The sequence below is a fragment of the Narcine bancroftii genome, chromosome 10 (genome assembly GCF_036971445.1).
Source record: "Narcine bancroftii isolate sNarBan1 chromosome 10, sNarBan1.hap1, whole genome shotgun sequence".
Classification (NCBI taxonomy): domain Eukaryota; kingdom Metazoa; phylum Chordata; class Chondrichthyes; order Torpediniformes; family Narcinidae; genus Narcine; species Narcine bancroftii.
In genome coordinates, this window is record NC_091478.1 from 37,341,626 (window position 1) to 37,354,697 (window position 13,072).

Below are 13,072 nucleotides of genomic sequence, written 5' to 3' on the forward strand. Positions count from 1 at the left end.
GAGGTAATGTTGCAACTGTATAAGGTACTGGTGAGACCACACCTAGAGTACTGTGTCCAGTTCTGGTCTCCATATTTGAGAAAGGATATACTAGCTTTGGAGACGGTCCAGAGGAGGTTTACTAGGTTGATCCCTGGGATGAAGGGGTTGACTTATGATGAAAAATTAAATCATCTAGGATTGTATTCGCTCGAGTTCAGAAGAATGAGAGATCTTATAGAAACATATAGGATTATGAAGGGTATGGATAGGATAGATGTTGGAAGGTTTTTTGAGCTGGCCGGGGAAACTAAAACAAGAGGACACAGTCTCAAGATTCGGGGGAGTAGATTTAGGTCAGAGATGAGGAAAAATAGTTTTTCCCAGAGAGTAGTGAATGTTTGGAATTCTCTAACCAGGGAAGTGGTTGAGGCTGCCTCACTAAACATATTTAAAATTCGGTTAGATAAATTGTTACATGATATAGGAATTAGGGGATGTGAGGAGAAGGTTGTAGTTAGGTCATAAATTAGATCAGCCATGATCGTATTGAATGGCGGAGCAGGCTCGATGGGCCATTTTTGGCCTTCTCCTGTTCCTACTTCCTATGTTCCAACTATCTCGTACACAAGTGTAGGGTATAGATGATCCCAAATTCTTACCCACTGCAGGCACAGCATGCAAGAGGAACAAGCAACACCAAGGAAAGAAGTCCAGGATTCCCAATGAATCCATCAGCAAGAACCACAGAGAAACTCAAAAACTTCAGACACTGGAGTCTTGAGCAATCAAAGAGCTGCTGAAGGAACTTATCAAGTCAGGAGGAATCATGGACAGTAATGGTCGGTCAGTCAACGTTTCACCAAGACCTTGACTGACCATTTCTACCCAGGGGGCACTGCCTGGCCCTCTGAGTTCCTCCACCAACTCATTATTTTTCCAAAGACCCACACTTGTTTCAAAGAGTCTGAATTGACCCCAACATTTTGAAACCCTGCCATTGAAGCAAAAGAAAGTAAAATCTGCAAATATACCCCAAGTTCAATATTTTCATTCAGAAATATCCCAATGATAAACTTGCCCTGCCTTGAGGGGTTGAGACCAACATAAATCAGGCATGATATTATTGGATGACAGCTGACAGGCCTGGTAAATTACTCCCGCTCCTTTTTTCTTGTGTTCTGCGCTGGCCTGGCCTTTAGACAATGCAAAGGAACCAGCATTACAATTACATTCTTAAAAGAAAACAAAACATTCATGTCCAAGTAGAGTAGTATTGGGGCAGAACCACAGGCCAGATAACCCTATCCCATACGGATAGACCCTGACTTACTATCTTCCGACTTACGATATTTCAAAGTTACAATGATCAGAATCCGTTTTGAATGAAGGGAAGTCGGGGTCGACCTGAATCAATGTGGTTGCTTTTTCTTCTCGGAAAGAAATGTTTCTGTCCAATCAGCGCGTGCAGATCACTTCCCACTGCCACCACCCTCCCTAAACGACATCATTTCGGTTCTCCTCTTGGAGTGACGTCAAGAATCCGTGCTCTGTCCGACCCATTGTCATTTTTTTTTTTAAAAGGTGATTTGGCGCGCATGCACAGATTGCTGTCGCAGGAGAGGGAGAGATTGAAAAGGAAGAGAGAGTGACGGCAATCTCCAAATCATAACACGGGTTGCAAAGTGACGCCGCTGCCCCTGGTTACCAGGCGCCACCTCAGGCTCCTGGCAGGAGCGGGAATGTCGGGTCAGCCTCCCGGCAAGAGCGGCGCAGGAGAATACCTATACAGGTAGAGTCCGCCTTGTGATAATTTCACCTTTTGAGTCGTGGAACCAAATCCCATCTTTAGGGGTCTAGCTGTACTGGGAAACTACGTTCTAAGCTGGAAGTGCGGTGAGCAGCAATGATATGGAGTCTATTATGTAATTGTCAAGATAGTCCTTCACTCCTTGATTTGTATAAACATTGAACATTTGATTCTGTTCCAATAACCTTTTGCAGTGCAAATTCAAATGATTTTGCCCTTTTCTCATATTTGATGACCTAACGTTACGATGGAATAACCAGAGAAAGGTACCATAATTGTTCAGTTACCTCCATAAAGAGATGCAGATGGTGATTAAAGTGAGGCAATAACAAAATGAACCTAATTATTTCTCAGAGTTCTGCAATAACAAATGCTCATAAATTATTGAACCATTTCTCTCCAAATCCATGAGGATTTGCTGCATTCATGCTGCCATGCCCTTCATCCCCTTCATATCTTATTCTACAAGTGGGAAGAAGTGTCAATCACTCTTCTCATTCAACACGTTATTCAGTTCTTTTAGTGTTTAACTGTTTTCATGAATACTTTAAGCAGTAAAAGATAATTTGATGATTGCTAAATAAATAAAGATTGAGACTTTTTTTTACAAGTAAAAAAAAAAAAAAATTCTTATCTAAATGTGGATCTAATTTCTTGGCACTGATTTCTGGAAGGCGCAGCATCATTCTCAAACAACATACAGTGCCACAACACTACCCCCTCCTGTATTCTACACGCAGCTCTCGACCTGGGGCCAAGATCTCTCAAAATGTACATATCTTGATAATATTTCCGATAGGACAACACAGAAGAGTTTGGTGGAAGGGCCTCTTTCCATATAACGTTAAGGAGGTTATTGTCATGTCCACACCACCCAGCTCATGCTCTATTCTCACTGCTGAAATCAGGAAAGCGGTATAGGTGCCACAAGACTCGCATCACCAGCTGCTTCCCCTCCATCATCAGACTCCTTAACGACGAACTCAATCAGGGACTCGTTTAAGGACTCTTACTTTTGCACTTTATTGATTTATTTTCCTCTCTGAATTGCAGTTTGTTTACATTTTTTAATTTGTTTGCATGTACATTGTATCACAGAATTTTTTTTGCGCTACCAATAAGTGGTGAATCTGCCTCTCCAGCAGGAAAAAAGTTTCTCTGGGTTGTATGCGATGACACATATGTACTCTTGACAATGGCCCCAGGTCGAGACCTGCATGTAGAATGCAGACACAGGAGGGGGTAGTGTTGTGGCACTGTATGTCCTTTGAGAATGATGTTGCAACTTCCAGAAATCAGTGCCAAGAAATTAGACCCACCTTTCGATAAGAATTTTTCTTTACTGTAACAAATCTCAGTCTTTATTTTTGCAGCATTCATTGCAGAAATCTGAAATGTAGTGTCCAATGTACATATTCACCAAAATTCTTCCTTGCTGCAGCTGAATAGGTGCTTTGTAAAATAACAACAAAAACACAACTGCAACTTAATACTTAACCGCATTAAAAAGAGATAATAAATATATAAAAAAGGTAATAAATATTCTGAGTTATCCTGGTGCAAAGAAAGTGATTTGGCAATAGATAGTGCAGATTGGTCCTTAACCACTGAAGCTGTGGGCTGATGAAGACTGATGTCGGGAGACTCGCACCAGGCTGCCTACTGCTAGATACTGGCTCGAACTGACGGGAGGAGTACCAGGTATCGGAAATGGGACGCAACGAGGTGCTGAGGATGCTGAAGGGTACTTGGCTGTGTCAGAGGTTCAAATCTGGAGCTCGGGATGCCGATGGTTTGGACTGGATTCTGGGTGGCTGCAGAAGTGCAGAAGGCAAATCTACGGACACTCGGTGACTTGGGTGGGGGGGGGGCGGGGGGGGAAATCACTCTTTTGTTTTTCTCTCTCTCTCTCTCTCTGACTGTAAGTCTTTAAGAGGTACTTAGGCAATTCCTGCCAGTGGCAAATCTGCCTTGGAGCAGGCAAAATTTCATGTAATATGACATTGTTTTATGTTGTGAGTGAGGAAATAGGTTTGGTAGATCTCAAAGGCAGGACTCTTAACACAGTTTTGATGTAGGGAACGATTTTATTTACAGAAGGCTAGTGTGGGAAAATGGTAATTGATGCAGAGGACACACACACAATGAACTCGTACATACAATAATCAGGGAAAAATCAGTACCATGGCCAACCACCCCTTGACTCAGTGCAGGCACGGCTCTATGCTACAATGGACACTAATTAAACACTCCCAACCCTTTTAACAGTGCACATCTTACCAACAGTTTCTCCAGCACCCTTCCACCTTTCTAGGCCTGGAGTGAAGCAGGGTGGTCCCAAGCTGGCAAAGAGAGATAACAAAGAGCACATGGCCCCTTTATAGTGCTGAAGGGATAAGCCCACATCATTTACTGGGGGCCAATAGCTCAGTGGCATGAGGGTTAATCTAATTACAACAGCCAATAGCCCAAGGCCAAATCCAGGCAGGTTGGAGAGTGCAGTCCAGGCAAGATGTGCACTAATGGATGGGGCAGAACCAAACCTTGAAGGTTCAAGAAGCTGATAGCTTTTAGAAACTGTCCTTGATGCAGACATGCTGGTCCTCAGGCTCCTGTACTTTCTACACTAATAACTGTGTTAAAGTGTTACATAGAGTTTGCAGGACAGAAAGAGCCATTCGGCCCAGCTACTTTATGCCTGTGCTTATGCTTCAAGCAAAATCTCCTGACCTTATTTCATCAAAAACAATCAAGGTATCCTTCAATATCTTTAATTAGAGTTCCTTTGATGTTCTGCCCAGGGCAGTAAATGTCAACCCTTCCGTGACATAACTAGCTACATGGAAGTAAAGTGCAATTGAAATGCATATCAACCTAGATATCTTTGCTTGCTTCCAAGGCCTTAATTGAAATTAGTGGCCCTGGAAGGACAATGGCTATTTCAGATGCTGAGTCAAATTAGGTGTATCTGATAGATGTTTTCGATGTAAAAAAGAAATGGGAACAACAATTCATGCAATCTGGACATGTGAGAGAGTAGAAAAATTTTGGGATGATCTCAATCAGATATTAAATAAAATAACAGAAAACAATATACCAAAGAATCCAGAGATCTTTCTCCTAAGTAACATAAAAAACAAAGAATTTGGAATTGATTTGGAGGATGCACAAAAAAGATTTGTTAAGATAGCCCTAGCCGTAGCAAAAAAATGTATTATGTCAACCTGGAAATTGGAAGATAATTTGAAAATACAACTATGGTATATAGAAATGAATAAATGTATTCCATTAGAAAAAATAACATATAGTTTAAGAAATAATATTGAAATATTCGAACAAGTATGGGAGCCTTACATTAAATACAATAGCGAAAACCTACTGGGGACAAACATTACCTAAGTCGATGGAAGGAGAAGGAAAGAAAAGAATGGACTCTGTAGAATTTCTGGTGTATTTTTGTTGAATGACAACATTGTCTGACTGAATTAATGCAACCTAGATTGTATACCTAAAATGGATGAGAGGGGGGGGGCTGGGGGGGTGGCTTGGGAGGGGGGGGGGGAGAAAAAGTCACTGTAAATGTGTGAAAAAGAAAAAGTGTATATCATGGCTATTGTGATTTATGGTGTGAAAAATAAAAAATAAGAATGGGTGAGTTGTGATCAGCTGGCAATAACCAAACTGAGAACAGAAGGCTGAACCAAATAGTTAACAGTTTAACGCCCTAGCCATGAAGTGGAATCTGTCTGATTTATAAATTTTAAAAAATATATAAAATGAAGTAATAGCCGAGCTGTGATTTTGGGCTGCCTCACTTGGTATATGAAAACTGAATGGAAGCAGTGAGTTATTGCAACGTGGAACAAAGCCTGTTAGCACAGGAGACTGTAATTTGGCCCATCAGGTCCATGTTGGAAGACCGTGGATTTTTTTTTCCCAAACTGAGCCTGCTTCCAGCATTTCTTCAGTCAGTGAGTTCCAACTCTTCTCCATTATCTTCGCAAAACTATCTTCCTTACATTTGGCCCATTGAGCCTGCTCCACCATGCAATAAGATTGTGGCTGGTCTGGTCATGGACTCAGCTCCACCTACTTGCCTTTTTCCCATTACCATTAATTCACCTATCATTCAAAAATCTATCAAACTGTATTTTCACTACATTTAATGAGGCAGCCTTTTATTGCTTCTTGGGAAAATAATTCCACAGATTCACTACTTTAGGAAAAGCTGTTCCTCCATATCTCTGGCCTAAATCTTCTCCCCTTAATTCATAACACTCTCTCTCAACCACTTTCTCTCTCCCTCTGTCCCTCCCTCCCCCCTCTCTTTTTTTATTTATCCCTTTGATAATTTGATGTTTTTGCAAGATCCTCTTTCATTCTGTATTCCAGGGAGGATCATCTCAGGTTACTCAATCTTTCCTCACAGACTAACCCCTACATCTCTGGAATTAACCTGGTGAACTTCCTCTGCACTACTTTGAAAAACAGTATATTCTTTCTCAAATTGGGAGACCAGAAATGCATGCAGTGTATCAGGTGCAGTTCTAATCTCCTGACTTGAAAAGAAACCCAGGTATATTTTGTAATATGTCTGAAAAGACTTTGTATTGATTTGTGCCTCAAGTTCATTGCCTTGTTTCGAACTCTACAGGCATTCAGATAAAGTGGTCTTACACTCATTGTCCTTTCAGAATCTCATATCTTTGTGTCTTTTGCATTTGACTTTTCCGTACTCCATTTTTACTTCAGTCCCAGCCACACCCAGATGTAGACTGTACAGTTTGTACTGTTCCAAAGACCCAGGAATCTGAAACACTCCCTCCCACACTGCTGCTCAAACCATGTAGTCATCCCTACTATTCCTCACCTTGTAGTAATCCTTAGATTACTGCCTTTGAGGACCCACTTCTTCATTTATCTCCTCACTCCCTAAGTTTAAAGTTCAAAGTTCAGATTTATGGATAGAGTACATTCATGACATCACATACAACCCTGAAGTTCTTTTTCCTGTAGGCCCAGCAGAATTTCTACTTCTCCATCATACAAAAACACTGTATTCAACTAAAAGATACATATAGAAAAGAGAGAAATGTAAACAAACTGACTGCAGAATACAGAAAAATTATTCAGTCATAAATAATATACAAAGTAAGAGTCCTTAAATTTGGCTAAGACCTCATCCTGCTTTTTCCTGTATTGTTGGGACCTACATGCATCACCACAACTGGCTGTTTACCCTCCCCTTTCAGAATGCTCTGCTCAGACACATCCCTGACCCAGGAAGCAATACCCCATCCAATAGTCTCATTTGTAGCCACAGAAGTGCCTGACTATTTCCACCACTATTGCCCTGCCACTCTTTTCCAGCCCTTCTTGTAGCAGAGTATTTTGCTATCATTTTAATTCTGCACCCGTTGGTGCTGGGGCTGTGCATTAATGTGAGCAGTTCATTCAATCCATTTGCCTCGGTCATGACTTTCTATTTCTTCCCTCAAGGGGAAACAGTCGGGAGAGGATGGGAAGAGGCAGGACTGGAGAGAGAATGGGAGCAGGACGTATCAGGGACTTTCATCTCCCAAATGGTATTCACTATGCAAAAACCACAATGAAGGACAAGACTAGGAATAAGTAGAAGTTTGAAAATCTGGGCTGATTGGGAATTGGGTCGGTCCAGATTTTCTGGATACTTGAGCAGTATTTTTAAAATTCAAATTTAAGGAGAAATAAAGAAGAGATGAACAGGTATAGTTTATTAGTTAGCTAATACACAGCATGCTTTATTTATTAAAACGAGCAGTTTTAAATAATAAAAATGCCTCTGCGCATCTGTGGTGCTTGCACAAGCCTATTAAATTCGAAAAGTTTCAAGAAGTCCAGATTCTCAGGTGGCCTGGATTTCTGAACTTTCCTGTTCAGAAATTCTTGAGCAGCCACAAGAATCTCGTGCAGTGGGGCCAGTGAGAGAGGCGACATTAGTGTAAGTGTTACCACTATTGGACATGAAAATGAACAGGAAAACCTGGGGTCGAGTGCAGAACACCAAAGTGCTGGAGAAACTCAGCAGGACACGCAGCATCCGCCAAATCCGAGAACGTCTCACCAGAGTACAGAAGTCAGGACCGTCAGGAAATTCGGACATTTCAAAAACAACTCAAACTTTTTAAATTTAGCGAGCTTTTGTGTGCACGAGTGAGCGTCGCAGATGCACAGTGGAAATTAGCGATCACGCTTATTTTTTCATTAAAGCTGCTCGTTTGGATAAATGAAGCACAATGAATAAGTGATAAAAAAAATTATGTGCCTATCTCTTTTTTATTCCTCCTTTAAGTTTTAAATTTTAAAAGTACTACTTAAGAATCTGGACTGGCAAAACCCTGAGCAGTCTGGACTTTCGGACTTTTACTGAATTGCTATCAATACAAACACTGAATACCGAGGAACTGTATCTGACAATGAAATACAAAGAGAAATCTGCAAAGAGTTCAAACATTATTCATGAAAGCAGGACTAGAGTTGCATGGCAAAAATGCTGTTCATTAAAATGCAGGAAGCAGCAAAAATTCAGGATAAAATTTGACATAATTGAGTGGTTTGTCTGAAAGAATACGAATACAGCAGTGCATGGAGAAATCCACAGCAGTGCATGGAGAAATCCACAGCAGTGCATGGAGAAATCCACAGCAGTGCATGGAGAAATCCACAGCAGTGCATGGAGAAATCCACAGCAGTGCATGGAGAAATCCACAGCAGTGCATGGAGAAATCCACAGCAGTGCATGGAGAAATCCACAGCAGTGCATGGAGAAATCCACAGCAGTGCATGGAGAAATCCACAGCAGTGCATGGAGAAATCCACAGCAGTGCATGGAGAAATCCACAGCAGTGCATGGAGAAATCCACAGCAGTGCATGGAGAAATCCACAGCAGTGCATGGAGAAATCCACAGCAGTGCATGGAGAAATCCACAGCAGTGCATGGAGAAATCCACAGCAGTGCATGGAGAAATCCACAGCAGTGCATGGAGAAATCCACAGCAGTGCATGGAGAAATCCACAGCAGTGCATGGAGAAATCCACAGCAGTGCATGGAGAAATCCACAGCAGTGCATGGAGAAATCCACGGCAGTGCATGGAGAAATCCACGGCAGTGCATGGAGAAATCCACAGCAGTGCATGGAGAAATCCACAGCAGTGCATGGAGAAATCCACAGCAGTGCATGGAGAAATCCACAGCAGTGCATGGAGAAATCCACAGCAGTGCATGGAGAAATCCACAGCAGTGCATGGAGAAATCCACAGCAGTGCATGGAGAAATCCACAGCAGGAAGGAGCTATTTTCAGATATTTTCTTTTTTCAGGAAATGCTGTTTTTCTTTTCTCCCTCACAGAAGATAACAGGCATGTGAAACAAGCTTGCCGAGGAAGTGAGAGTGCTCAGTACAATTAAAACAGTTAAGAGCCATTTGGACAAATAGATGAAGCGTCAGGCTTTAAAGGGATATGGGCCAAATGCAGGCAAATGGGATGAGGTGAGATAGCAACTTGGATGGCGGTCCTATTTCCATGCTATGACTCAATATGAAGGTACTGAGGCCATTTCTTTATGAATCTCTGACCTGTTTCCAATGGGAACCTGACGATCTAGACTGTTTTGCATTTCTGCAATTTATTAGTGGGGTTCCAGCTTTTTTCTAATGGTTTTTTTGATATTCTGGCCATTTATGCAGTAGGCTTATTCCTGCTAGCAAGGGAATCTTTAGACATGACTTCTAATGTACGTAGTGTGTCTCTGCAAACTTCAGTAGTCCCTCAAGTCCAGGGGAGGAGAGAGAGTAGATAAGGCCAGGAGGGACTGGAGTTTGCAGTGGGGAAGTGAAAAGGAAGAAAGCCCAAATTTGGAGGTGGAGCTGGAGGTAGCATAGGTTAAGAGTAGGCATTGAGAGTAGAACATCCAAGGTAAGATTTGGCTAAAAGCAAGTGCCTGTGGACCGGGTGTGATTATTATTGCCATTGATGAGAGAGGGCCAAGATCAAAGGTAAATAGGGTACATACCATTGTTGTTATTTGTGTTCTTAACTTTGAATGCAGTGTTAAAAACCTACTATCCCAAATAAAGCTCAATAATGATTAAACAAGGATCAATGACACACCTGACTACGTGAAAATGAATCCCAACTCAAAGTGCACGGACACCTGATGCAGCAGACAAAGCAACCTAGAAATGGTCATAAAATGGCAACCTAGTAATGGCGGCATTGCTGGAGCTGCTGTAATGGCTTCCAGTGTGTAATCTATGCATCTCTTATAACCATATAACCACTTACAGCACAGGACGAGCCAGATCGGCCCTACTAGTCCATGTCGTAACAAATCCCCACCCTCCTAGTCCCACTGACCACTACCCGGTCCATACCCCTCCAGTCCTCTCCTATCCATGTAACTATCCAGTCTTTCCTTAAATGTAACCAATGATCCCGCCTCGACCACGTCTGTCGGAAGCTCATTCCACATCCCTACCACCCTTTGCGTGAAGAAATTTCCCCTCACGTTCCCCTTATAATATTCCCCCTTCAATCTTAAACCATGCCCTCTAGTTTGAATCTCCCCCACTCTTAATTGAAAAAGCCTATCCACGTTTACTCCGTCTGTCCCTTTTAAAATCTTAAACACCTCTATCAAGTCCCCTCTCAATCTTCTACGCTCCAGAGAAAAAAGCCCCAGTCTGCACAACCTTTCCCTGTAACTCAAACCTTGAAATCCTGTCAACATTCTGGTGACACTCTCTCTATTTTGTTTATATCTTTCCTATAATTTGGTGACCAAAACTGTACACAGTACTCCAAATTTGGCCTCACCAATGCCTTGTACAATTTTATCATAACCTCCCTACTCTTGAATTCAATACTCCGATTTATGAAGGCTAACATTCCAAATGCCTTCTTCACCACACCATCTACCTGAGTATCAGCCTTGAGGGTACTATTTACCACAACTCCTAAATCCCTTTGTTGCTCTGCACATCTCAATAGCCTACCATTTAATGCATATGACCTATTTAGATTTGCCTTTCCAAAATGTAACACCTCACACTTATCTGTATTAAATTCCATCAGCCATTTCTCAGCCCACACCTCCAGCCTTCCTAAATCACCTTTTAATCTACGGTAATCTTCCTCACTGTCCACAACACCACCAATCTTTGTATCATCCACAAACTTGCTTATCCAATTCTCCACCCCTACTTCCAGATCGTTAATATATATAACAAACAATAGTGGACCGAGGACCGATCCCTGAGGAAGTTCACTAGTCACCGGACTCCAATTGGACAAACAATTTTCTACCACCTCCCATCCAACCATTGCTGAATCCATTTCACTACCTCCTCATTTATACCTAATGCCTCCACCTTTTTTCCTAACCTCCTGTGGGGAACTTTGTCAAAAGCTTTGCTAAAGTCTAAATAGACTCTTGCAAGTCACTTTTTTTTGCACAAGGTTGACAGGAAATTATTGTCTTTTAATTTAATTAATTTATTTTACTGTGCTATTTGGTATTGTTGGAGAGAGTGACAAAACGTGAATGGCATCTTATGGCCAGGCAGGCGGTGTTGCTCAGATGGAGGGATGTTACCCCGTCTCATCATGCTCAATGGCTTCGTGATGTCCTGGTTAGATGTTCAATTTCCGATTTGAATGTAAATTTTCAAACACTGCGGGGACGATTTTTGAATTACTTTTATAAGATTTTATTTGTTATGAAGGTAGAAATGGTGACTAATGAGGAAATTTATCACTCTGAGAAGAATTTTGTCTTTCTTTTTGTTGGCCAGCTTCTTTCTTAGTAGTGGGTTTAGATTTCCCTTTTTAAAAAAAATATCAATACAAAATAATCTGATTAAAATGTGGGGTATTTTGGACGAAGTGATATGATTTAAGTGTAATGTATCTTCTTGACTTTTAACTCTGTTTTTTGGATGTGAAATTTCAATGTTAATAAAATAAATTAGTTTACTATTATAGTTTTTCTTTACAAGTACCTGTTCAGCCGCAGCAAGAAAGAGTTTTGACGGGAATGTACATTGTACAATGTGTATGACAATAAACTCAAAATCACTATAATCGTTTGTACAAACATGGTCCTTTCAGTCCTGACTGCTGCCCAGAATTTATGAGCAAATACAAGGCAGCACAGACAATTATACCTAACAACGTTTTACCTTTCACACCACTGACCACTTACAATGAAAATACTCACCTCGAAAAAAATGACCTATTTTGAAGTTAATCACTGAAAATTAAACAGGGCTCTCTCTATATTGGAGGTTGTGTAAAGCTCTCAAATCAATGATTCTATTCAGCCTTGACCTCCATTTTCTGCAGTCACACCTCACTGAAGACAAGGATGGAACATTATTATTCAGCAGAGCACAATGAGCCTGAAGGTTGGATAGGTTAAGGTTAGCAACTGATTAGCGATATTGTTGAGGTTCAGACTGATTACAGCATGGTAGAGATGGTTATAATTTCACGCATGGCTTGGATTAGAAGTTGCTAACAATTCTATTGTTGTCAGTCAATCAATATTTAAAACGAGCATGTTTAGCACCTCTAATAATAATACCCCGAACGCTTATGTTTGTCATGTAATCTCAATCAAACAAGATGGATATCAGGGAAACTAATAACACTGGAGAACATTATTTTTTTCAAAAGGTTTGTTTCCTGAAAAGAAATTGGGGATTATGATAGTCAACTTCCAGCTGAACAAGGATAATTTGCTTATTCACATAGGAAGCGGGAGAATCATTTAATTAACTTTTATTGAATTTAGCATATTTCATTGCACAGTGATGATGAAACATTGCGTTAGTTCAACTGACCTAAAAATGTTTTGCCGCTGATTTTCATTTGTAATCGTACCTCTCGTGTTAGTGTGCAACAATAGTTGGCCAGCAATCATGCTGCTTTTCCATGGATTAAATTCCTGGTCATAGCAAACCCCATGCCTGCAGTCTTAAATCAAGTAGTTCTGCTTTTGCTTTGACAAACCCAAGTCCCTGACCAGGTCATTTAATTCTGTCTATGTTATCAGATGAGGATAACTAGGTATAAATGGTTCAACATCTGGATGGCAGGAGGGAGAATAGATTGCGGGAGGGGTGTGTGAAGTCCTTCACGATGTTTATGGCTTTCCACAAACAATGGCTGTTATAAACATCCATCATGGTAAGAAGAGAGACCCCAATAATCCCCTCAGCAGTCTTTACTAACTGCTGCAA

General features: G+C 41.1%; 1 protein-coding gene across 1 annotated transcript in view; it reads right to left on the reverse strand.

Annotated features, from left to right (window-relative positions):
* pcdh15b (protocadherin-related 15b) overlaps positions 1-13,072 on the reverse strand; it is a 568,726-nt gene that overhangs the window by 253,815 nt on the left and 301,839 nt on the right. The window lies entirely within an intron of this gene.